Source organism: Pinus tabuliformis, chromosome 6, assembly GCF_031772625.1.
Source record: "Pinus tabuliformis cultivar Carrire ecotype Pingquan chromosome 6, CPIR1, whole genome shotgun sequence".
In the NCBI taxonomy this organism is placed as follows: Eukaryota; Viridiplantae; Streptophyta; class Pinopsida; order Pinales; family Pinaceae; genus Pinus; species Pinus tabuliformis.
In genome coordinates, this window is record NC_142292.1 from 1600103360 (window position 1) to 1600128652 (window position 25293).

Genomic DNA, 25293 nt, shown 5'->3' on the forward strand with positions numbered 1-25293 from the left:
AAAGAAGGCCGTGGTCAAAGGTGGTCAAGTGGTGGTCAAATATAGGAGTCCTACAACAATAGGACTCCATTTCCAAACACGTGAAGACTTGCGTGGCCGTTCCTAGATCTTTGGGGACATATCAACACCTGTGGACTGCTCCATAAGGCAAATCCAACAGCCACCCTCAATAGATTTAATCATCATGGCAACCATGATGCTAGATCCATGGACATTGTCATTCACGTGTCCTCTGTCAGCGCAGTTTTTAGGAAATCAGTTACGTAGCCTTCTGTTATAAATAATGCATTTGCATACGCATAATAGTTAGTCTTTTGAATGTATTGTTGATTGTTAACGAGCCCACTGTGCCATGACATTGTTTCGTTGTTATGACTGCGTTCTAAATATATGAGAAGACTCTGTTTCTGAGCATAATTTGTGGTTGATAGCTGTTGCCCGAGGTTGTGCAGAGGGCCCCTGCACACACCGAGGTTTTGTTTCATATTTCTGTACATTTTCATGCTGTGTTTCTTTACGTTCATTATGCCATAGTTATTCACTTGTATATATTGCATTTCTCATGTTATTAACGTTTTATTTTTGTCCATAATTTTACATGCTTTACATTGCTGTTAATGTTGATCAGTGTATTTGTTCTAGATTACAGTAGGCAGCTCGGGCATTTGCATATAGTTTCCACAATGACTAATGACATGGAATCAGTCTTGTCTTTCTGCTGATTTATTTTTCTTAGCTTTTAATTCCAACACTGTTTTTTTTTATTTCAAGATTGTTCATTGGCTTTATTAGTTAGATTAGATATTAAATAGCTCATGTCATTATCAGTTACCTCCAAAATCCATAGCGAGACTAATGGTGAGGGATTGAAATATGAGTGTGTAATTTGATATTAGTTTATTTCTCTGCAAATTAGATATTAAATTGCTCATGTCATTATTAGTTACCTCCGAAAGCCATAGCGAGACTAATGGTGAGGGATTTAAGTATGAGTGTGTAATTTGATATTAGTTTATTTCTCTGCAAATTAGATATTAAATTGCTCATGTCATTATCAATTACCTCTGAAAGCCATAGCGAGACTAATGGTGAGGGATTGAAGTATGAGTGTGTAATTTGATATTAGTTTATTTTTTCTGCAAATTAGATATCAGATTGCTCAGGTTGTTGATGATTACCTCCGAAAGCCATAGCGAGACTAACTCGCGAGGGGTCAGAATATGAACTGATATAATTTGATTTTAGCTTTACTTTACTTGCAATTTTTGGATTTCTTTGAGTACAATAGCTTAATTCATTTCTTTTGTATTTAGACAGCAGCAGGGATAATGGTTTCATGATCAATAGTTCACTGTTTGTTTGATTAGAATAGTGCCATGTGATTTTCATTTTCTTTTAGGAATTAATTTCATCATTGCATGTACTAAGATCTTCTGAAGTTTGAAGTTTTGGAAATCATTTCAAAGGACATAATTGCCTTGAATATTTATATCCATTTAGAATTTCCATTTCACAGTAGGAGATAAACTAAGATAAAAACCCCCAAAAACAAAATAAAAATAAAAAACGACAAAAAAGTAAGAAATAGGTTATCTTGCACATATAGTGCGCCACACTTCAACAGTTTACGACTCCCAGATTGACAATTAATATAGCAATTTAGGACACTCTAAATTTACCAAACACTTCTCATCTTCAAACATCTCTTCAGGACCTTCTTCATGTGCCATGACTATTGAAGCTTGAGGCGTGTTTGTTCTCCTTGAAACAATTTGAGATATTGGCTCCTTCAATTCTCGTTTTCCTCTCTTGATATTCAACCTTGTAAGCATTGGAAAAAATTGCAAACAAATTAAATCTTCACAATAACCTGTGCTCTGATATAAAAAATGATCTGTATGTAAAAGCTTCAAGATTTTATGGTGTAATTTGCAAGTATAATGTTCAACTTTTTAAAACACTTATGTCAATTTCATTAACACATTACATGCTTTAAAACCTTAGTTTTGCAAAAATAAAGAAGATATCAATACGATAACAACAAACAGAAAACAACAAATGATAAAGGAGCTCACCCCTCTTGGGCTACATCTCCTAGTCCAGCTTCCAATTTTGGGCCTCTTCCATTATGCTTAAAAATATGTGTTTACATCAAGTTAGAATGCTTAAAATGATGAAACAATGTATCCAATGGCTCCATAACAGTAAAAAACCCATGTTTTGGTTCTTTCTGCACCTCATTTGGCCAAAAACTGAGAAAGTTATGCTTGTTTCCTCCTTTTTTACAAATTTTGTAGCTAACCATCCTACAATTCGTCCTTAACCTGCCTCGAGAGCCCTAAATGCAGAATCAGTGCAGAAAGCCCGGCACACGATGGGGGAAATTCTAGGACCGTTAGGGGTGCCATTAAGCCCCCAGTCCCGAAAATCCTAGTCACATGACGACCATATGACCGTAAAAGATGCTGATATTCCAGGGCCCTTTCTGACCCCCATCTAATGCATGCCCTTAGTTCCATGCAGCCGCATGTGACTGTGGGCTGGCCCTCTCCTTCTAGCATGTTGTTGGACATATATCAGTGGTTTTTCCCATGGGATGGCCCTCTTTTGCTACCATGCTATTGGACACATTGGGGTCATATGACCTTGGGGATGGCCCCCTCCATTTTCGTTCTCGATTACGTGACTAACTCCTTTGTGTGGGCATATGGATGTTGCGGGCCATGAGGGCTAGGCTAGGTCCTAGCCCTTGGCCTCCACACCTGTGGTCCTATGGTGCAGGGGTGGCCAGGGGCTAGGGATTAGCCCAAACCCTCCCCAAATGTGCCATTCAACCAATGTGTAATATATTTCTAATACAATTTTTTAACAAGCATGTCTTTTACATAGATCAACTGACACCCATTATCTAGGAGACTTGATCTCATATACAATTAGCTGACACACATCAACATGGAAGACTTGATACCTATAATCGGTTAGGAAGACTTTGTCACACATGGATCTATGGGCACTCATCTGCTGGAAGCCACCACAACAATCGATCGTCACCCAACACTCATTGGACTATCCAACACCGATTGGATGGAGAATTTTTCTTTTTTCCTATGAAATCATTGCTCCACTCTCATGAGGCCACTCCACAAATTCTATGAAGACCTCATTTCATATATTTTCACATTGGATCCAAGACACTAGGTCAACAAGACTCATGTCTGCAAAATAAAACCCCAAAAAAAAGACATTCTCTACAAATCAAAATGAAAACACCACAAACATTATGATCTCTACTCAAGACAATAGTGGCGACAATCTATACATCAATCTTCCTACATTCTCACTCTCAAAAAATCTCTACAACAACAAATAAAATGAATACATTATTGAAACCATTAACACTAATGTGCTAAAATAAACTCATCAAACCCTACAACATCATATAAAATATCATGGATTATTTCCATTCACATCTACTCCCTGCATATAGAAATAATTAGCATGTAAACACAATAAACTATCTATGCAATTTCTTCCTCACCCATTAATTTGATCTTCATAATTGATAGTCTGCATCAAAGCATTGCTTCAGTCTTCAGATCTACTCATGCAAATACCATTTTCACACATGCACTATCTCTACTCACAACTAGGTCTAAATCATTCTTCCTCTCTGCGACCTTGTCTCACCCACAATATCACTGAACCAACCTCCACTTAGCTCCAAGAATGACATATTTCTAATGTGTTGGGAGAAATTCACTTTTGGACTAAGATTCTAAGTGCACATGTTTGATGAAATCCAACCACTAACATCACTACTTGCGCACTAAAGGAATTCACACCTATTGGAGGACTTACTCAACCAATTTCAACCTTGTCCAATTAATATAGAAGCTTTTGTGAATATACAAGTTGAAATTCACCCAATGTGAGAGGAATGTAGAGTAAATTTAGATTTAAGACTCAATCACACACATAACAGAGTTAAATGTCATCCATGGCCACATGCATAGGCCTGCTTCCCTGCATCCAAGGGCCTTCAACCACACACACAATATTATCTCCCAACGACTAGGGCAAAGTCTAGGGAAAATCAACGGGCCTTCAGTTCAGAACCTATGCCAGCTATTTGAACATCTTCTCCAACATATGTACATGCCTCCAAAACATTACTAATCTCTGTGTCACTTCTTCAAATGGATCAAACATGTCTCCCAAGTGCTACTACCACGTTGACCTAGTAGCCAACAACAAGAGTTGACATGAATGCCAACAAGTCCTCTACTCTCCTCTGACACCTGCACAAGCTACAACACCTCTACACACCACTGTAGTAAATTTGTAACATCATCATAAGGCCAAAACACCTCTGCAACAAGTCATGAGCTTGAGCATAAGCATGAAGACCTAGTGTGCCAACTCAATAACATAAATGACACCTTAGCCATCATCTCCAACACCTGTAGATTTGCATCATCCACCTGTAGTAGAATCAATCACACCATCATAACATGGTATGGAACCATGTATACTCAGCCTCTAGTTCATGCACTAGGTCATAACATGTTGACATCAATTCCAACCAACCAGACCAACACAAGGCACATGACAACACAAGCCAACTGCTTTATGAAAACCATAAGACCAACAATCTACATCATCACGAGGTTGACATAAGTTCATGACCTAGACCAACATAATGTTGACATCATCATCACCTGCAAAACACTCATCTACACACAGTAAAATACATGCCAACGCATCGTAGGGTTGACATCAATGGTAACACATGCCAGCAATAACAAAAAACACAATAATGCCAACATATGATGTACGTGCTGGAGTTGCCACTGAAGGTCAAAATCATAACAGTGAAGTGCAATGCTTGGTATCAATACCTCACAAAGGAGCTCCATGTCATTGTGCCTGAATTACAATTTTATTAAATTGTAGAATGAATATGCTTTATTTTGCATTTTTTGAATATTAGACACAATTTTGTAAAAGGGTGATGGATATTCACTCACTATTGAGAGGGGTGGGGTGAATCAATAGTGATACGGTTTATCATTTTTTTCATTTCTTTTATCAAAACACCCAAGTATTAGTAAACCATCATATAATCACAAATATAGCATGTAAAAATAGCATAGAATCAACACATAAACACCATGAAAAGCATCAAGAAAGATGTGTACATAAGAGTACACAAGTGTTTTGGTGGAAACCCTTTCAGGAGAAAACCACCTCGTTTCTCTTGTCCAACTCACTTCTTCTATTAATTGTTGAACAAATTTTACATATAGTAGTTGGAATCTAACAAATCGAAGTCTTGAATCCAACAATAGTATGCTGGAATCCACTAGCAAGAAGAAAAAAAACTCCTTTATTCACTGTCTGCAAGCCTCTACAAGCATGAAGTCTCTATGCCTGCAACTCCTCCATGCGAACCACGATTTCATACATTTTCAAACTGGATTTTGCAATATTCTCAACATGAGCACAACAAAAACATCTCAAATCTGTAACTTAATCTCTAACTCACTCACCACTTATCAGTGCTATAGATGTACAAGAAGCATTATTATGCATTGTAGCCCACTCTCTCACTCTCACTCCTCCAATACTAGCATCATACATTTATATATTTCTTCTCATCACAATCGACCAAATCAATAGCATTAATTACATTCCATACCCCATGATGACCACATGAAATAAAATAAATTATTTAACCATTAAGCTCTCACACCAAATACCATGGTAAACCATTAAGTTGTCACACCAAATACCATGGGAAAAATCCTTGGTAATGTTAGCCAACAACAACCATGGTAAACCATTAAGTTGTCACACCAAATATGATGAGAAACATCCTTGGTAATGTTAGCCAACCACATGCAACACTATATAACCAAACAACGATAGTCAATCAATCACATGTTAACACCTGTAACCAAACACACTCAACTACATCGCCAAACACCTGCAACCAATCAAACATATGCATAACCAATGCATAGCCAAACACTTGTAACCACAATGAAACACACTCAATTTCATAGCTAAACATCTGTAACCGCAACCAAACTATATAGCCACACACCTACAATCAATCAATCATATGCATAACCAATGCATAGCCAAACACTTGTAACCACAACCAAACACACTCAATTGCATAGTCGAATATCTGCAACCAACCAAATTCATGCTACAAGGTTGACATCAATTTAAACCAACAACACTACATCATAGAATCAATTCCAACAAAGGGATGTCGCTTGGAAGTTGAAGAGTCATGAGGGAGCTCAAGAGTCACATGGAAAGTGAAAAGTCACCTCGTTTATTATATATAAACCCTCATAACTCAAGCAAATGGACCTTTGGCCTTGACTTCTCTAGTTAGCATATGAGAGGGAGATTGTTCTTTTGAGAAGCAAGTTGTGGCTTCCATGTTCCACTATTGGAACAAGTGAAACATCTATTTAATGGTGCATATTATTTCTTCTACATAATCATTAGAAGCTCCTAGAGCCAGATATCCTTTTCTCACATGTATCAATATTATTGCAAGAGTGTTCTTGTAATGGTTATGGTATGTTCTTGTGCTTATGTGTATTAAAGGAATGAACTATTTGATTATCTTAAGTACAGGTCTTAATGAAAATGTATGTCCTCATGTTTTCATGATTGTTCTTGATTGAAAACTATTTTCCAATTAAGTAACGATTCTTTCTCTACATGTGTCTTTATTAGAATAATACTAATATTGTTCTTATAGAGGCTCATGATATTTATCTTGTTCATGGAAGTAATTTTATGCACATTATATTTATACATTCACAAAGCTAACGTACTTGCATGTCTCAAAAGTGATTGTGGTTTCTCTCATATGTTTTTGATTCTCACCAAGGAAAATCATAAACTCAACAAAATGGCATCCAGGCAATCATTCCGGATGGGAATCCCACTCTAAATGGTATATAGTATAACTAGGAATTTATACTAGGGAGATCCCCTAGTGTTGATGGAATTTCCAACATTGTCAATAGGTAGGTAGACCACTGTTGGTTATTGATGTCTTGAAGATTTTACAGGTAGCAAAGAATGTAGGTCGCAGGTGTGGTGGTCCGTGGTAAGCCTAGTCTGGTAGGTTGTAGTTTTGTGAGAAATCCCTGTAAGTGGCATACCTAATAGTGAATATCAACTACAATTGCATGTGTGTGGGATAGACATGCCCTAACTATGAACAAGTTTGATATTGGTGTATGATAGGAGGATTGTGGATTCAAGTGACAATCTTGTAAGAAGACTACAACGTTTGAAGGACTTCTAAAAGGGAAGACCTCGGTGTGATAGATACAATTAGATAGTGAACTACAAGTCTTGAATAGGTTAAAGTGCTAAGGAAATAATCATGACAAAACAAAGGACTAGGACAAGATAGAGGCACAGGACAACTGGCTATGATCAATATTGAAAGTGGAAATATGAAGGTAGATTGGGGGTAACCCTCTGAAGAAGGTGAATTAGTTGTGTAAACCAGGAGTTTTTGTTGATAGGTCCAAGGAAAAAATTGAAGAAGTAGGTTTGTGCCTACTAATTTTCTAAGTTGGTGCTCAGTTAGGAGATTAGAGTCTCCTATTGGTTGGAGCTTATCTAGGGGAGTAAAATATCTTGTAGGTTGGTGCATATGAAAGTTACAAGTTGGTGATCATTGAGGATTGGTATCCTCATCTTCTTGTCATGTTGGAGCTTATAATTTTTGTAAGTTGGTTTTTACAGAGGACTGGTGTCCTCACAAATGGTTGGAATAAATTGAAGATTAATTTCAAGTGCTTCTTCTTCAAGTTTGAACTTGCACTTTAATATTTTTTTTCATACATTATGGATGATTGATTATGTGATGTGAATCCAGTTTCAAGATTAAATAAGCGAAAAATTACTAAAAGTGATGAAATATTGATTCACCCCGCTAGTCAGTATTTCCAACAATTGGTATCAAAGCAGGTTCCTTCAGACACAATCTAGCAGCCGGAAGGTACATCTCATAAAAACAGAGGGAAAAGTCAAGAAGTTGTGACTCCAAACCCTCAAAAGAAGTCTCGTCCATAGTCATGAATAGAAAACTTTGTAAAGAAGATTAATATAATCAGAAGAGTGATCCAGATGTATATTGGTGGCCACCCGCCTATTCCACTTGGACCCCCACCATTGTTTCTTTAAGTTTTTCAGTTTCCTTATTTGTAGCACAATTGACTATTTTTGGCAGTTTTTCAGGTCCTGAACTTTCGGAGTCATCTTGAGGCCCTAAACAATGTTTTTTTGGGAAAACTGGGAGAAACATGGGTCATAGATCTTTCTAACGAGGTATTGTATGCATCAAACGGAGATTGTATGCCAAAGTTACGACTCCGAGAAGTTGATGTACCAATTTACCCAAACGGGGCCCATAGTTTGGTGCTTCATCTTCTAGGGTTAGGTTTTTGGATGTTTAGGGTTTTCCATTATCTCTCAATAATAAATAGGCATTGGAGTCTCATTATAACACAGTTCAGAGGCATGTAGCCGCCACATATCTCCTCAGAGATAAGCTACCATCGCCCGAGCTAGTCTTATTTCCATTTTGCTTGTAAGCATATTTCAGTATTTGATATTAATGAAACGAAGTGTTATTCTATTGCATATTTGTATTTATAGTTATATCTGTAATTTTTTGCGTTCCTGTTTAAATCCATATCAGTGGTATCAGAGCGGTCTGCTCTTTCTCTATTTTTATTTGCATGTCCCCAACGAGGTCGGGATATAAGGAGTTAGGGCTAGAACTGGTTGAACCTTTGCAAGACCAGCCTTGAAAATCCCGACGGCCTCCCATGGTGGGTGAAAAGAAAGATGAGGGGGAAGGAGATCCTATCAAAATCTTGCTCGAAGAAGCCCTCGAGCGACAAAGGAACGCGATGATGGACAACTATTCCCAGATTCTTTAGCAGCTACCCAAGGGTGATGCATCTACTTCCGATAGCTACTCTGGAAGCGCTACACCCTTTAAGGTACAAGTTGACTTTTACATTCCCATATTTGAGGGTTAGATAGATGCAAACGCTGTAGATAAATGGTTAAATATGCTAGAAGGATATTTTTCTGTTCATGATTTTTCCAGTCGAGAAAATATCACTTTTTCACTTCTCAAAGAAGCCCCCCACATCAATGTTGGGTTGTGTTATATTCTTTCCACGACTAGCCCACGTAGTTAACCGGGGAGTTAGAAGGGGGGCGGAGCCCCCCCCTTCCTTGCGCCGATTGCGTAGCGGGGGGAGTCACAGGGGGTTTGAGGGGTGTAGGTAACCCCACTCTATGGGGTCCGAGGTAGCGCCCTAGAAAATTTTGGTTTTGGACCCTATATTAGGTTGGGCGGACCTACCTATGGTTTGTGCATGTTTTTCGCACATGGTTTTGGATGCAATGGTTTTCGATCCATGGTATTGGATGCTTCGGCATGTATAAATATGTATTATAACATTGAAAGGAACATAATGGAAAATCAAGCTGGTAGTCCCGGTTTTGGGATCCAGGGGAAAATCTTTGTGTACATGTGTTTTATGTGTTATGCTCTCGCATTATTTATTTTCTGTGTTTTAGAATTTGTATGCAGGTAATTTCTGTACAAGGTTAAAACCTACATTTCGTATCAAAGGTGTTTTGGCTTCAAGGGGACACCTTTGCTGCTGAGGGGTTTCGCTCAGGCCTGTGGTAGACCCTATTCAGTGGGAGATCTGCAGTATCGATTCTGGTGGTGAAAGAAGATGGTGAGCAGTGAAAAGATAGAGATCAAGAAATTTAATGGTCAGAGTTTTGAGTTATGGAAACTCAACATGGAGGATCTGTTGGTGGATAAAGATCAGTGGATCGCAATAGATCCAGGTACTAAACCAATGGGAGTGTTTGATGAAGAATGGAAGAAGTTGGATTGGAAGGCAAAGAGCACAATACAATTGTGTGTCTTAGATTCAGTATTGCTGAATGTATTAGGGGAAGCTACGACAAAGGCTTTGTGGGACAAGTTATGGACTTTATACCAATCTAAGTCTCTGGTGAATAAATTGTTCCTATGGAAAAAGTTGTATAACCTGAGGATGAAAGATGGAGACTCGGTGACAAAGCATCTAAACGCATTTAATACTGTGGTAAGTTAGTTATCATCTGTTGATATTAAAATTTCAGATGAAGATGAGTGCATCAATTTGTTATGTTCTCCACCAAATTCGTGGGATAGTCTGGTTATTGCAATAGGTACCAATGCAACTGCCTTGCAGTTTGATGAAATAGTCTCATCCTTGCTGACAGAGGAAATGAGACAGAAAAATATGGAGAGCCCGAATGGTGATGCCTTGTTTGTACAAGGGCGGTCCCAGAACAGAAAAAAAAAAAGAAGTCATCGAATGGGAGGTCTAAATCTAGAGGGAGATCTAAATCTCTAGGAAAACCTGTAAAGGTGGTGTGCTGGAAATGCGGAAAGGAAGGGCACTACAAAAGGGACTGTAAATATAAAGCTCCTGATAAAGGAAAGGGATCTGATGATGCTCCTTCTGTAGAGGCAAAAACCACCACAGATGAAGGTGGGGATGTGTACTTGGCTTCTTCAAGTACACATGTAGATCATGAGGCATGGTTGATTGACTCAAGTGCATCCTTTCACTTCACTCCCCATAGAGAGTGGTTCTGCGAGTATGAGAAATATGATGGTGGTGATGTCTTCTTGGGGGATAACAGGAAGGCTAGAATCGTTGGTCACGGAAAAGTAAAGTTGAAGTTGCAAGATGGAAGGGTTAGAACACTTCCGAGTGTTTTGCATATTCCTGCATTAGCCAGAAATTTGATTTTTGTAAGCAAGCTGGATGATGCAGGTGTAAAAACAGTGTTCGAGAAGGATACCTGCAAGATGGTGCGGGGGCACTGGTATTGATGCGGGGAGTTCGAATTGGAACTCAGTACAAGCTGCAAGGTAGCACTATTGTTGATGGGCGCAACAGTTCTGTGGTTCCTGAAAGTGGAGCAGAAAATCTAGTGGTCTATGGAGAGAAGACCATGTTGTGACATCAAAGGCTTGGACATATTGGAGAGAAGGGCCTTCGAATACTTCATGGTAAAGGTATGGTAGAAGGTATGAGTAATAACTCTCTAGATTTTTATTTCTGTGAAAATTGTGTATATGGGAAGCAGAATCGGGTGAGTTTCCCCTCTGGTGGTAAGAAGGCGAAACAGATATTAGAGCTTGTGCACAGTGATGTGTTTGGACCTGTGAAGGTTCCATCACTGGGTAAGTCTGCGTACTATGTATCCTTTATAGATGACTTCTCAAGGAATACATGGATATATTTCCTTAAGAAGAAATCTGAAGTCTTTGATAGGTTTAAAGAATTTAAGGCTCTGGTGGAAAACCAGACAGAGAAGAAGTTAAAGGTGCTGAGGACAGATAATGGTGGAGAGTTTTGTAGTAAGGAATTTGAAGAATTCTGTAAGAAGTGTGGTATAGCACGGCAGAAGACTACTCCACACACACCTGAGCAAAATGGAGTTTCTGAATGAACAAGATGTTGATGGAAATGGCAAGAAGCATGCTTAGTGGTGCCAGGTTAGGACATGAATTATGGGAAGAGGTGGTGGAGACAACATGTTACCTGGTCAGTAGATCACCTTCATCAGCATTGGAGGATAATACTCCACAAGAGGTATGGACTGGTAAGAAACCCTCTCTTTCACATCTGAGGGTATTTGGATTTGATGCATATGTACATGTTCCAAAGGAGAAATAAACCAAGTTGGATAGTAAATCTAAAAAGTGCATCTTTATTGGGTATAAGGATGGTTTAAAGGGTTATGAGCTTTGGAACCCAGTAACAAGGAAGGTTGTGTACAATCGAGATGTGCTGTTCAGAGAGGTTAATATGTTATTAAACATGAAGTCCAACCAAAGGAACCTAAGAAGATAGAGTTTGAGCTAAAGGAGGAAGAATCAGACTCTACAACAGAGGAGGAATCAGAAGATGAAGAGCCACAAACTTTGGGTGTGAGAAGATCAGTTCAAGAAAGAAGGTAGCCAGAAAGGTATAGTCCATCTGCTTTTTGTTCGAATTTTTCTTTATCTGTTACTGATAATGATCCAAGAACTGTGAAGGAAGCAGTAGATTCAGAGGATGGAAATATCTGGAAAGAGGCCATGGTTGATGAAATGGCATCTTTGCACAAAAATGAGGCTTGGGATCTGGTGGAGTTGCCGACTGGAAGGAAACCCATTGGCAACAGATGGGTGTTCAAGAAGAAGACATATGTAGAAGAAAAGGTGGAGAAATACAAAGCTCGGTTGGTAGCAAAAGGTTATTCCCAGGCATCAGGAATTGATTTTGGTGATATTTTTTTCTCCTGTTGCCAATGTAACTTCTATTAGATTACTTTTATCTGTTGTTGCTGCTTTTGATTTTGAGGTAGAACAGATGGATGTGAAGACAACTTTTCTTCATGGCGATATGGAAGAGGAGATCTACATGAAGCAACCTGAAGGCTTTACGGTGAAGGGTAAGAAAGAACTGGTATGCAAGTTAAAGAAGTCTATGTATGGGTTAAAACAGTCACCAAGGATGTGGTATCATAAATTTGATACATTTATACGGGGACTTGGCTTCACCAGAAGCAAAGCAGATCACTATGTGTATTTTAAATTAATTGGTGACTGTGTTATTTATCTGGTCTTGTATGTGGATGATATGCTGCTGGTTGGAAATGACAAAGAAATTATTCATGATTTGAAGACCCATTTGTCCTCCAAATTTGACATGAAAGATCTTGGTGCTGCAAACTATATTTTGGGCATGGAAATTAAAAGAGATCAGATAAAGAGGAAGCTATGGTTAAACCAGAGGAAGTATGTCTAGACAATATTGTAGAGGTTTAATATGCATGATAGTAAACCAGTGAAGGTTCCTATTCCTGTACGTGTAAAGTTATCTGCTAAACAGTGTCCCAAGACACAAGAAGAGGAACAAGACATGTCCTGTGTTCCATATGCAAGTGCAATCGTTAGCTTGATGTATGCGATGGTCTATACTAGACCAGACATTGCACACGCAGTGGGAGTATTGAGCGGGTTTATGTCAAAACCAGGGAAGGAGCAATGGACAACAATGAAGCAGGTTTTCAGGTATTGGTGTGGCACTAGTGATTATGGTTTGTGCTACCAAGGAAGAGCAGGATTGGACAGAGTGTTGGATATTCATGGCTTTGTTGATGCAGATTGGGTTGGAGATCTGGATCAGAGAAGATCTAGAAGTGGGTATGTGTTTAACCTATTTGGAGGTTCAGTCAGTTGGATGAGTAAGAAACAATCTGTAGCGGCACTATCAACTACAGATGCAGAATACATGGCAGCCACTAATGCAAGCAAGGAAGCAATTTGGTTGCAGATATTGTGTTCAAGTATGGGGTTAGTACAAGGAGCTATAAGGATACACTGTGATAGCCAAAGTGAAATTTTCTTGGCAAAGAACCCTGCATATCATTCAAAGACAAAGCATATTGATGTTCATTATCACTTTGTGAAGGATATGATAGAAGACAAAAAGGTGTTGCTGGTAAAGGTGGACACTTTGAAGAATTTGTGAGCTATGAGAAGTTCTCTTGATGTAGAGAAACAATGGGTATTACAGGTTACTACATAAATGACTAAGCTCTCTTGTGGCCCCCTGTGGAAAGAAAACAACAAGTGGGAGAATGTTGGGTTTTTTTATATTCCTTCCACGACTAGCCCACGTAATTAACCAGGGAGTTAGAGCGCCCCCCCCCCCCCGGCGTTGCACCGATTGTGTAGCGGGGGAGTCATAGGGGGTTTGAGGGGTGTAGGTAACCCCACTCTATGGGGTCTGAGGCAACGCCCTGGAAAATTTTGGTTTTGGACCCTATATTAGGTTGGGTGGACATACCTATGGTTTGTGCATGTTTTTCACACATGGTTTTGGACGCGATGGTTTTTGGTCCATGGTTTTGGACATGATGGTTTTCGGTCCATGGTATTGGATGCTTCTGCATGTATAAATATGTATTGTAACATTGAAAGGAACATAATGGAAAATCAAGCTGGTAGTCCCGGTTTTGGGATCTAGGGGAAAGTCTCTGTGTATATGTGTTCTATGTGTTATTCTCTCACATTATTTATTTTCTATGTTTTAGAATTTGTATGCAAGTAATTTCTGTACAGGGTTAAAACCTACAGTTAAGGACTAGTGGGAAACCTACTGTGAGCAGAAGGATGAAAGTACAAACTCACTGTTTTCAGCCACACCCACTTGGAACTCATTCTTGGATGCCATCACAGAGCAGTACTACCCTGTTGGGAGCTATGAGGATAAATACATAAAGTGGACAATGTTGCGACATGGAAGAGACCAAGATGTGCCGAAGTTTACCAATGTTTTTTATACCCTTCGAACGAAGTTGGGTATCAAGGATTCTAAGAAGCATTTAGTTCTAAAGTACCATGACTGCCTGCACAAGTACATCTAGGATGAGATGGAATTCCTGGACATCTCCTTGCTCGGCACAACATACCGATATGCTATAAAGATCGAGCAAAAGTTTAAACAGAATAAGTGAGACTTTGGATCTGCGAATTCGAAGCAAGGGAAAGGTTCCCCCAAACCGCAGAACAAAGGACAAAGCCAACGTGGGGCAGCCCAAGACAACTCGCCAAAGCCGCAAGCAAAGAACAATGTCGTGAAGCCGAAGAAGGACATGGGAAAGTGGTGTGAGTTCCATAAGAGCTCCACTCACAACATATGTGAGTGTCAGGCCAAACAGTCACTGGTGGCCGAGCTAAAGGCTTCAGAATCATATGCATGTTCCAACTCTGAGTCAGAACCTGACAAATGGAATGAAAAATGGAAGTAGATTATCAATGCGGAGCCCAACGCCACCGTTGCCACGAAGATCCAAAAGGAGGAACCCGAAGATCCAGAGGATGAGGAGCACCTCTTCCACTCAAAAATGTGGGTAAAGGGTTCCCTGCTACAGTTCATTGTCGATAGTGGGAGCCAAAAGAACCTCATTTCAGTAGAGGTCGTGAAGTGGATGGGCTTACCGACCACAACACATCCACAACTGTACACCATTAGGTGGCTTCACCAAGGACGAGATCTTCGCGTGAGCCAACAGTGCCACCTTCCATACAACATCAAGCCCTTCATGGATGAGGTATTATGTGACGTTGCTCCCCTTGATGTTTGTGATGTATTATTAGGCCAACCATACTTATGGAAGCGACATGTTGTGTATGAGTCAAGGCCTCGTGCTATTATTGTTACTTTGGGAAATAAGTTTTACAAGATACTGAAGGTAGCACCGCCTACCGCCATATCTTTGATTACTGCAAAACAATGCAGTTAGTTCATTTCCAAAACCAAGAAATTTGTTTTCCTAATGATACGCCCTCAGGGAAAGAAGAAGACGGTGGCCATGACCTCCAGACAGGGCCCCTCCGCACGACAACAACAGATGGACAAGGCCATGGAGGAGTACGAGGACATCTTCACCTCCCCCGTAGGGGTACCTCTTCACTGTCAGGTCAAGTACTCCATCGATTTGACCCCAGGTGTGTCGCTGCCCAATGGACAAATCTATCAGCGCTCCATTTTGGAGAACGACAAGATCAAGAGGTAGATTCAGGGGTTGTTGCAGAAAGCTTACATTCGTCCGAGTTCATAACCCTGTGGGAGCCCGAACAGGTTGGTACAGAAGAAGGATGGGTCTTGGAGACTCTGTATTGACTATCGGGTGCTGAACAAGATCACTATTCAGAATATCCAGAATATTCAGAAGATTCAGAAGATCCAGAATATTCAGAAGATTCAGAATATCCAGAATATTCAGAATATTCAGAAGATCCAGCCAATATCCAAGTCATTCGATATTGGCCAGCGCCAATCACTCTGACAGAGCTCTGCAATTTTTGGGTCTTTCCAATTTCTACTGGAGGTTCATGTTGAGATTCTCTCATATCACTTGGCCCTTGAGTCAAGTCACCAAGGGAGGAGCGAAAGAAAAATTATTTTGGTATGAATCTCAACAGAAGGCATTCACAGAGTTGAAACATCGCCTCTACTCTGGACCAGTACTCACATTATCAGACTTGCAAAAACCATTTGAGATCGAGACAGATGCCTCTGACTATGCTATTGGGGTAGTCCTTACTCAACATGGGCATCTAGTGGCATATCACAATGGGACACTTTCAAACACAGTCCAGAAGTATCCCACTATGAAAAAGAGATGTATTCCATTGTGCAGGCCTACCGACAATGGAAGCATTACATTTTGGGGAAGGAAACGTCATCCACGCAGACCACTAGCCCCTGCAGTTCATACAGACACAAGGGAAGTTGTTGAATGATCGCTATCAGAAGTGGTCCACATACCTGCAACAATTCCATTTGAATATCAAGTATAAGAAGGGAAACACTAATAATGTTGCAGATCGCCTCAGCAGACTACCGATCACGGTGTTAACCACCGTGCTCAATTCTTGTGGGCACGAGACTTCTGATTAGCCACTTCTCTACAAAAGTGACCAAAAATTCGGCCACACATACCAGACGCTCTTGGAGGGGCAACAAGTTCCAGATTTTCACCTCCAGGATGCCCTATTATGCCACCTGGGACACCTTTGTGTTCCTTCAAGCAAGCGTGCCAAGATGATTTGGGAAGCACACTATAGTCGGGCCCTTGGGCATTTCGGGGTCGAGAAAACGGTGGCAGTACTGCAAAAGTATTTCTATTGGTTGAATCTTTGACACGATGTTGGGAAGTACATCAAATCCTGCACTGCCTATGCCATTGCGAAACCGACCATCAAGAAGCAAGGCCTCTATACTCTGCTACCTACCCCTAGTCAACCTTGGGAATCCATATCTATGGATTACATATCGGGCCTTCCTTCTACTAAGCATGGCAATGACTATGTTTTTGTGGTCGTCGACAGATTCTCAAAGATGGTAATTATGGATGCTTGCAAGAAGAATATCACAGCAAAAGCCACTGCTAAACTCTTCTTTGAAAAACTGTGGGTACACTTTGGGATACCACAGTCTATCATCTTATATCGGGACAACAGGTCCCTCAGTACATTTTGGTCTAGTCTTTGGTCGATGTTGGACACCAAGCTCACTAAGTCCACAGCTTTCCATCCCCAAACTGATGGCTAGACAGAGGTCATCAACAAGATGATCATACACATTTTGCGCATGTACAACTCAAAGCATCCACGCACATGGGATGAGAGCCTCCCCTATTTCCAACACAGCTATAGCCGGGCTCTCCACAGATCGACTGGCCACAGCCCTTTTCAGGTGGGCTTGGGATTCCAACTACTATGTCCCATTGATGCGGTCATGCCATTTGCAGCTACTTAGGCAGATTCGGCTCATGTCTAGTCTGAAACTGATAAGGCAAACAACTTCATTGAGCACATCCAACATATCCACCAATAGGTCAACAACATTCTGGAGAAGTCAAATGCCAAGTACAAGTATCAACATGATCAACATCAGGTGCCACACAAGTTTCAGGTGGGTGACAAAGTCTGATTTCATTTGCAAAAGGAACGCCTTACCAGAGCCTATCGAAAACTAAGACCACTCCGATATGGTCCTTACACCATTACCAAGGTCATGGGAGACAGTGCATTTGAGCTCAACATTTCCCCATTCCTTGGCTTGCAACCAATGTTCAATGTGGACCGCCTTCGACCATACTTCTCACCATTGCTAGACACATTAGACATTGTAGAACAACTCACACCTACAAAGTTACATCTAGATTACATGGAACAAGCCACAACTGATTGGATCATGGACACGTAGATCAAGAACACCCAATAATAAAGGATCGAACTATATCGATTTGTCAAAGTAGGCCAACTCCTTCACCAGGGACCAAGTTTAGCAGAAGTTTCCTCATCTCATGGAGGAAATCAACGCAATGGGGACCATTGCTTCCTAAGGGGGGAGGAATGATCCAGGTGGATATTGGTGGCCACCCACCTATTTTGCTTGGACCCCCACCATTGTTTCTTTCAGTTTTTCAGTTTCCTTATTTGTAGCACAATTTACTATTTTTGGCAGTTTTTCAGGTCATGAACTTCTGGAGCCGTTTTGAGGCCCTAAACGACGTTTTTTTGGGAAAACCAAGATCAACATGGATTATAGTTGTAGTCCTCGGATAAGTCTTTCTAATGAGATATTGTGCGCGTCAAACAAAGATCATATGCGAAAGATACGACCCAAGGAAGTTGATGTACCAATTTACCCAAATGGGACCCATAGTTTGGTGCTTCATCTCCTAGGGTTAGGTTTTTGGATGTTTAGGGTTTTCCATTGTTTCTCAATAATAAATAGGCCTTGGAGCCTCATTGTAACACAGTTTAGAGGCATGTAGCTGCTACATCTCTCCTTAGAGATAAGCTACCATCGCCTGAGCTAGTCTTATTTCCATTTTGTTTGTAAGCATATTTCAATATTTGATATTAATGAAACGAAGTGTTATTTCTATTGCATATTTGTATTTATGGTTATATCTGTAATTTTTTGCATTCGTGTTTAAATACGGATCAAAGAGACAATCAGATCTAGAAGAAGTTTACATCATTGATTTGTAAGCAAAATTTGTGAGTTTGAGAAGGGAAAATATAAGGCTTAAAGAGACGTTTCAAATACTTGAAGAGAAGAATCATAACAATGATGAAAAGGAAGTTGTCTTGCTGAGATGTCAAGCAAAGGAAGGAGAAAAGAGAGAAGAAACTTTGTCAATAAAAATTAAGGAAAAGGTTGAGGACTATGAGAAGCTAGATGCAGAAGTTGATAAAAAATAGAAAGAGAAAAAGGAAAAACTTGAAGAAGTCATCTCCTTGAAAAGCCATCCAGAAGAATAAAAGAGAATAAAAGTAATGAAAATCCAACTGAAGGAAAAAGAAGAAAATTGTGATAAACTTGAAGAAGATATTGTCTCATTAAAGAATGAGGTAGACAAGCTCAACAAGAAATTGAAAAGTTCTTAGATGTTGGAAGAAATTCTCAACAAAAAAATATCACCATATGACAAAACAGATCTATGTTATGTAAGCAAGATCCCATACAAACAAGATGCAAGAATTAATACACCATAAAGTTAAATTGAGTAAAATATTGAAGGTAATGCTAATATTATTCAAAACCCTAATCATAGTGGAAGCAAGGGAAGAAATCAGGACGAGGTTGAAAAAGTTATTACACCAAGAAGCTATGTTAATGCTCTCAAGGGGTTCATACATAACTCAAGCAACAATGCAATAAGAGACAAAGGTCAACAAAGAATTGAATACTATCCAAAGAAAAACAACTTCATCAGAACTACTTCATCAAGGAAATCCTTCTCATCCAGGTACCAAAATATATCTATGGTTGTTGTTTTTCATGTACAAACTTTGGAGATAAATCAAGGGATTATAAAGCCTACGATAAGGAGTATTATAAAGGGCCTTGCCAGACTTCTAGAGGCAAGTTTGGAGACAACCAAATCAAAGTTCCTTCCCTCCTTTATTCAAGTACAATATATAATGCTACAAATTCCACAACCTTGGGCATATAACATGTGACTTTAGAAGCAGTTTGAAATGGATCCCTAAACAAATCAAAGAAGAAAATATTCCTATTAGATACAAAGAAAATTTCACCAAGGTTTGGATAAGAGAACAAGAAGAGTCATAGATGGATCTGAATGCTCAAGCCACAAGTCTAAATTTTTTATGAAAGCTTCTTCAAGTATAGGTAAGGTTGAATGCTCTAAAGAAATTGAGGAAACGGGAATGTGATGTTCTGTTTGACTGCATACTAGTGGAACAACATAGATTTAAAGATGAAAAGAAAAACCTCTATCAAGATAAGGAACATAGATTTAAGAGTCTTATAAATAAGAACAAGGTCAAAATGAAAAATAACGATGGCAAAACTTCTTGTATTGGAGACATTATGCTAATTTGATTTAAATTAGCAATGTGACAATGAGGAAATATAGGAAGAACCTAGTACATGTATCATCATGGGTGGAAAGGAAACCACCAAAGATGAATGCATTTCTAGTGGGAGTGAGTGGCATCACAACCCTTGTCGTTCTCATATTTCTTGTTCAAAACCATCATAGTCTCTTAATTCCTTCTAAAGCACAATGTGTTGTGGACATATTTCTCTCGATGTACAAAATATTTAAGGAACATAATATTGCAAGCTCAGGTACAAGGTTTGGGGCATAACTATTTTTACAACATGATTGGCTTGATCTAATTTAAACTCGTCATTTAGTTAGAGCATATGGACCCTTGGTAGATGGCTTAATGATCCAGGTGGATATTGGTGGCCACCTGCCAAGTCCACCTGGACCCCCACCATTGTCTTTCTCAGCATTTTCAGTTTCCTTAATTGTAGCACAGTTTACTATTTTTAGCAGTTTTTCGGGTCCTGAACTTCCGGAGCCGTTTTGAGGCCCTAAACGACGTTTTTTTGGGAATCTGGGGCAACATGGGTCCATGGACCCATGTTGCCTCCCAAAGTGGTAGTACTCGGATAGATCTTTCTAACGAGCTATCGTGCGCGTCAAACGGAGATCGTATGCCAAAGTTACGACCCCGGGAAATTGATGTACCAATTTACCCAAACGGGGCCCACAATTTGGCGTTTCATCTTCTAGGGGTAGGTTTTGGAATGTGAAGGGTTTTCCATTGTTTCTCAACAATAAATAGGCCTTCGAGCCTCATTGTAACTCAGTTCGGAACAGTTCAGAGGCATGTAGCCGCCACATCTCTTCTCAGAGATAAGCTACCATCGCCCTAGCTGGTTTCTTTCCATTTCTATTTGTAAGCATATTTCAGTATTTTACAGTAATGAAATGAAGCATTATTTCCGCTGCATCTATGTGTTTATGGTTATTGCATCTCTGTATTTATGGTTATCTCTGTAATCTATTGCGTTCCTGCTTAAATCCGGATCAGTGGTATCAGAGCGGTCTGCTTTTTCTCTGTTTTTCTTTGCATGTCCCCAATGAGGTCGGGATATAAGGAGTTAGGGCTTGAACTGGTCGAACCTTTGCAAGACCAGCCTCGCAAATCCCGACGGCCTCCCATGGCGGATGAGAAGAAAGACGAGGGGGCAGGAGATCCTATCAAAATCTTGCTCGAAGAAGCACTCGAGCGGAAAAGGAACGCGATGATGGATAGCTTTGCGCAGATCCTTCAGCGGCTACCCAGAGGCGACGCATCGGCTTCCAACAGCGACTCTGGAAACGCCACACCGTTTAAGGTACAAGTGAATTTTGAAATCCCCATATTCGAGGGTAAAATAGACGCAGATGCCGTAGATAAATGGTTAAATCTGTTAGATGGGTATTTTTCTGTTCATGAATTTTCAAGTCGGGAAAAGATTGTTTTCGCTCTTCTCAAAGCAGCCCCCCACGTCAAGGACTGGTGGGAAACCTACTGCGAGCAGAAGGATGAAAGTACAGGCTCACTATTTTCAGCCGCACCCACTTGGAATGACTTCCGGGATGCCATCAAGGAGCAGTACTACCCTGTCGGAAGCTATGAGGACAAATACATCAAATGGACCACACTGCGGCAGGGACGAGACCAAGATGTGCCGGAGTTCACAAACATTTTTCATACCCTTCGCACACAGTTGGGTATCAAAGATTCTGAGCTGCATCTGGTACTCAAATACCGTGGCTGCCTACATAGATACATCCAGGAAGAGATGGGGTTCTTGAACATCTCCTCACTCGGCACAGCATACCGATACGCTGTCAAAATCGAGTAAAAGTTTAAACAGAAGAAGCGAGACTTTGGATCTGCAAATCCGAAGCCCAAAGGACAAAGCCAAGGCGGGGTGACCCAAGACAACCCGTCGAAGCCGCAAGAAAAGAACAACACCATGAAGCCGAAGAAGGACACAGGAAAGTGGTGTGAGTTCCACAAAAGTCCCACTCATAACACAAGTGAGTGTCGGACCAAGCAGTCGCTGGTGGCTGAGTTGAAGGCTTCCGAATCAGATGCATGTTCCGACCCTGAGCCAGAACCCGACAAGGGGAATGGCAAAGGGAAGCAGATCATTGATGCGGATCCCAGCGCCACTGTTGCCACCGCCAAGATCCAGAAAGATGAGCCCGAAAATCCAGAGGAAGGGGAGCGTCTTTTCCACTCACAGATGTGGGTGAAGGGTTCGCCGCTGCAATTCATTGTCGACAGTGGCAGCCAAAAGAACCTTGTTTCAGCAGAGGTCGTGAAGCGGTTGGGCCTACCGACTACACCGCATCCGCAGCCGTACAGTATCGGGTGGCTTCATGAAGGACGAGATCTGAAAGTTCGCCAGCAGTGTTGCCTTCCCTACAGCATCAAACCCTTCACAGATGAGGTATTGTGTGATGTTACACCTCTGGATGTTTGTGATGTACTATTAGGCCAGCCATACTTGTGGAGGCGACATGCTGTGTATGAGTCAAGGCCTCGTGCTGTCATTATTTCTTTGGATAATTCATTATACAGGATACCAGAGGTAGCCCCACCTACTGCCACATCCTTGATCACTACCAAGAAAGGCAGCAAGCTCATATCACAGACCAGGAAATTCATCTGTCTGGTTCACTCCCAAAATAAGGGGAAGATCGTTGCTACATCCATGACCCCTGCAAAGGGTTCCTCCACGCAGCAGCAGCAACAAAGGGATACGGTCATGACAGAACACAGGAGAAACTTCTCCTCACCCACAGGGGTACCACATAAGTTTCAGGTGGGCAACAAAGTTTGGTTACATCTACAGAAAGAATGCCTTACAAGAGCCCATCAGAAGCTCCGACCACTCCGACATGGTCCTCACAGCAGTACCAAGGCTATGGGAAACAATGCTTTGAAGCACAACATTCCTCCATTCCTTCGCTTGCACCGAGTATTCAATGTGGACCATCGTCGACCATGCTTTCCACCATTTCTGGACACATCAGAGATTGCAGAACAGCTCACCAGAGAACCAGTTCAGCAGAAGTTTCCTCATCTCATGGAGGAGCTCAACGCAATGGGGACCATTGCTTCCTAAGGGGGGAGGAATGATCCAGGTGGATATTGGTGGCCACCTGCCAAGTCCACCTGGACCCCCACCATGGTCTTTCTCAGCATTTTCAGTTTCCTTAATTGTAGCACAGTTTACTATTTTTAGCAGTTTTTCGGGTCCTGAACTTCCGGAGCCGTTTTGAGGCCCTAAACGACGTTTTTTTGGGAATCTGGGGCAACATGGGTCCATGGACCCATGTTGCCTCCCAAAGTGGTAGTACTCGGATAGATCTTTCTAACGAGCTATCGTGCGCGTCAAACGGAGATCGTATGCCAAAGTTACGACCCTGGGAAATTGATGTACCAATTTACCCAAACGAGGCCCACAATTTGGCGTTTCATCTTCTAGGGGTAGGTTTTGGAATGTGAAGGGTTTTCCATTGTTTCTCAACAATAAATAGGCCTTCGAGCCTCATTGTAACTCAGTTCGGAACAGTTCAGAGGCATGTAGCCGCCACATCTCTTCTCAGAGATAAGCTACCATCGCCCTAGCTGGTTTCTTTCCATTTCTATTTGTAAGCATATTTCAGTATTTTACAGTAATGAAATGAAGCATTATTTCCGCTGCATCTATGTGTTTATGGTTATTGCATCTCTGTATTTATGGTTATCTCTGTAATCTATTGCGTTCCTGCTTAAATCCGGATCACTTAATATTTTGTCAATTTCCTAAGTGAACCAATGTCAACTCAGTCTCTTCAAGTGCCATGGAGACGTACTCATCTCCTAATTGGGAACAAGGTCTATCTAAATTTTTCCCACCTAAGGTACTTCAACCCTTAGAATCTATGGAGTCATTGAACACAGGAAAGGAGAATGAAGGAGATTATAGTAGTTGGGATAAATTTAGTATGCAGATGGTGGCATCACACTAGTGTTCATGAAGACTTTTGGAAACATTTGAATTTCAAGAATTATCAAATTATTACAAAGTAAGTTGCTCAGTTGTGTCACACGTATACAAGGGTTTTAGATCAACATCTTCCAATTCATCCTATGGAAAATCCTTGTAGTATTTCACACAATGTAGTAGCAGCTGGAAACTATAAATAGTCTTCTTATTGGCCTGGGTGGAGGTAGAAGTGGCAACATCTCAATGAACTCAACAAATAATTCTTTGGTGTTACAATTGATGCAACAATAGCAACACAATCATCGAGGGGGTTTGACCACAGTAACCATTGAAAGAGATACTAGTAAAAGATTAGGGGCAAGTGATATTAACATGGTAATATATTCTCAACTACCTAATACTAATGTAAATATTGGGAACATAAGTGAAGTTGTGCCATCTAATAATAGAAGTCCCAAGCTTTCAATTCCTGGTAATATCAATGTGAGTTTTACTCTAGGTATGAATCAAATTATCAAGAAAGACTAGCAAAATCATAATCAAGATTTTGGAACCATTTCAAATCTTGTAATAAACATGCAGTTGAGTTTGGAATCTCTTATTAATCATAAAAATGTGGGAACATATATTGTTCAAACTCAGGTGCATAATATTGGTTTTTGTGATCAAAATATTAATTTAGATTTCAAACTACTAGTGAATTCAATTGTTCCAAAGATTGGATGGTGTGAAAGAAAGAAATTCATTGCAAAAATTTCAAGAGTTGAGGGAAGGCTATATGGTAGATCATGTAAAGATGGAGAATGGCTCTCTTAGAAAATTGCAATTATGGAGATGAATTTATGAGAATTTCCTTTAAGAAACAACATGAAGGGATTGGTTTCATAGATTCTAATGCATATATGATGGTTAACCCTTGGAAACCTGTATGTGAAATGGGTTTGTGTTGGGTGGAAAATAGGTTTGTGCCAGGTGGAAAATATTTTTGTGTTATCTGAAGCAGTTGATAGCTGGTGCATAATTAAGGTTCTTTAATTGGTCTCAAATCACTTTCAATCAATTTAGTATATCCACTCTATCTAAAGTAGTTGGGAGCTGGTGTATAATTAAGTTCTTTATTTGGTCTCAAATCACTTTCAATCAATGCAGTAGATCCATTCAAAGAGGGCTTATTAACCTTGAATCCCATCATTTCCACTTGTATGATTTGTACCAAATAGTTTATTGGATTCAAATGTTCTTGGGAAGAAAAAGTTAAGGGGGGAGCACC